Raw genomic sequence first — 3,305 nt, forward strand, 5'->3', positions numbered from 1 at the left:
AGCCTGGTGGGCTGCCGTCTATGGGGTCTCACAGAGTCAGACACGACTGAAGCGACTTAGCAGCAGCAAGAGTCCATATGGTGATTGCAGCCATGAAATTAAAAGACGCTTACTCCTTGGAAGGAAAGTTATGACCAACCGAGATAGCATATTCAAAAGCAGAGACATTACTTTGTCAACAAAGGTCTGCCTAGCCAAGGCTATGGTTTTTCCAGTGGTCATGTATGGATATGAGAGTTGGACTATAAAGAAAGCTGGGTGCAGAAGAATTGATGCTTTTGAACTGTGGTGTTGGAGAAGACTCTTGAGAATCCCTTGGACTGCAAGGAGATCCAATCAGTCCATCCTAAAGGAAATCAGTTCTGAGTGTTCACTGGAAGGACTGATGTTGAAGCTGAAACTCCAATCCTTGGGCCACCTCATGCGAAGAGATGACTCATTAGAAAAGACCCTGATGCTGGGAAAGATTGAGGGCAGGAGGAGAAGGGGACAACAGAGGATGAGATGGTTGGATGGCATCACCGACTCAACAGACATGAGTTCGGGTAAACTCCGGGAGTTGGTGACGGACAGGGAGGCCTGGCGTGCCACTGTTCATGGGGTCGCAAAGAGTTGGACACGACTGAGCTACTGAACTGAACTGAAGAGTCCACATGGTGCCGATACACTACTGTGTATAAAACAGATAACTAACGAGAACCTACTGTATAGCACAGGGAACTCTCTTCAGTGCTCTGTAGTGACCTAAATGGGGGGAAATCTAAAGAAGGTGGGATGTATGCATATGTGTAAGTGATTCATTTCGCTGTGCAGCAGAAACTAACACACACTGTTAAGCAACTACTGTTGCTGCTCAGTCGCCAGTCACGCAGTCGCTTCTGACTCTCTGCAACCCGATGGACTGCAGCACTCCAGGATTCCCTGTCATTCACCATTTCCCAGAGCTTGCTCAAACTCATGTCCATTGAGTCGGTGATGCCATTCAAACATCTTGTCCTCTGTTATCCGCTTTTCCTGCCTTCAATCTTTCCCAGCATCAGAGTCTTTTCTAATGAGTCAGCTTTCGCATCAGTTGGCCAAAGTACTGGAGCGTCAGCTTCAGCATCAGTCCTTCCAATGAATATTCAGGACTGATTTTCTGTACAGTTGACTGGTTTGATCTCCCTGCAGTCCAAGTGACTCTCAATAGTCTATATATAACCCCCAATAAAATTTAAAACAAAAGAGTCCACATGGTGTCTAAGTCAATGAGAAAGGTGTTCCATTGGAACCTAAGGCATCCACAGGAACTGTCCAGGATCTTCAGTCAAGCCCTTCAAAGCCAAGGGTAGCACAGAGAGCAGATTGCTGGAGAACACCAGCTACATAGGCGTGGATTTTCCAGGCCCCACTGCCACCCAAGCCCACGTTGGCATCAAGATGCCTTCGCTGATTCTGTGGAGCTGCCAGAAAGAGACTGAGTCCCTCTCCAACTCAAACAAGGCCGTGCTTTTACCCAGAAAGGAAACTGCTCTAACCTATTAAACTGCAGGCTGGGTATTGAATCCTCCTGAATAATGTATCAGCGCTTGTATCAGTGTCCTTTCAGTGAGGAGCTAGGAAAAGAGGGAGAGAACAATGGGCCGCACCCATCCAGGTGGTAATATATAAAAGTGAGAGAGGAGGCATTCAAAGCACTCATTCAAACAGCCGATTCATTGTTTGCTTGTCAGGAGGAAGGAAAAGAAGAGTGGAGGTGGGGAGGAAGACATGCCTGTTCTAATATATATATATATATATTTTTGTTTTTTTTAAGAAAGGAGGTCACCAGGAAGTTATCTCTGGAGAAAGCGTTAATTCCTCATCTGACCACATCTGCCCTCTACAACCTTTACCTGTCCTTCCACCTCCAACTTACTTTAATGAAGGCTTTAGGTAGCGATTCCTTCTGAGGCTGACCTGTGTTTTAGGCTCCTCCACACCAGAGGGGCTGTGAGCATTCAACTCCTGAAAGGAAGCTGTCCTTAAACACAGGACCGTCCACACCAAATGGCTCTCTGGACCTTGTCAGGGACCTTCCATTTTGGATGGAACTCACCACATTTCAATCTCTTTCAATTTAGAGATCTTAAGCATTTAAGCATTCTTGCCTGGAAAACTTCATGGACAGAGGAGGCTGGCTGGTCCATGTGATTGCAAAGAGTCAGACATGACTGAGCATACGCATCCACACACGTGTGCGCACACACACACACACACACACACACACACACAAGCATTTAAGGCTCTGTTTCTTATGCGCTCTTATTTAAAATGCTGTTTTTAGTGTCAAAACTTTCAAACCTTAGAAGGGTCACTACGTGTATCTCTGGGTAGAAATAAATTTGATCTATACAGATCCTGAAAAAATCAATGGAATACTCTGGTTAAACACTACAATCTGTATATTAATGCTATTTCAATATTTTTCATGTTGCTGGGATGTTCCATAATCAATACATATTCTGTGCTTGAAAGATGTTTCCATTTTACACTGGTCAGAAATTACAGAACTGACATATAGTCAATATAAATTGCACTTATAAATGTAGAGGCCTAAATTCTACCAAACATTAAAAATAACATTCTGAGGGTAATGAAGGATGTTCAGGGAGAGATTTTATTTCTTCACATGGTCAACAAGAAAGTCTATCTTTTTACCAATTAAACAGGCATTTTATTTTTTCCCTCTTACCTTAAATTTTCAAGACATTACTTTCCCTTTCAAATGTCTAATCATTATTTATATTTTATGTCATTCATGTTAGTTAAAATTCTACTACCCTTATAATATTATTTTAAAACCCAAAATATAATGCTTTCTAGCTTTCTGTTCAAATTGTGAGGAGCAACTCGGTATGCAATTCAGAGATGGAAGGATAAGTCACAGCTCAGACGAGAAGAGCACAGGGATCTGAAATAATTATAATGTGGGCAGGTCAAGGGTAAATGCACTTGAGGGTGACTGTATGTGTGAAGGTAGCAGGCTGCAGTGTCTAATGATAAAGTGACAGTTGAAAATAACATAAGCCTCTCTAGCTAAATGTACATCTTCCAAATTTCTCTGGAACAGTTCAGTGTGTCTGTCATTAGCAGTTATCACAGTAATGGTTTTAAAGAACTGCCACATCCTTTTGTAGAAGTGAGTGGCGGGTTCATTCTACCAATCTAGATATGAATGAAGGCTCCAGTTTCCCATTAGAGAAAATTATATGGGTTGGAAAAGGTATGTGTGAGAGAGAGACAGACAAGAAGTCCAGGAACCCAGTCATAAACCCACCCTTCGG

Source organism: Budorcas taxicolor, chromosome 11 (assembly GCF_023091745.1).
Source record: "Budorcas taxicolor isolate Tak-1 chromosome 11, Takin1.1, whole genome shotgun sequence".
In the NCBI taxonomy this organism is placed as follows: Eukaryota; Metazoa; Chordata; class Mammalia; order Artiodactyla; family Bovidae; genus Budorcas; species Budorcas taxicolor.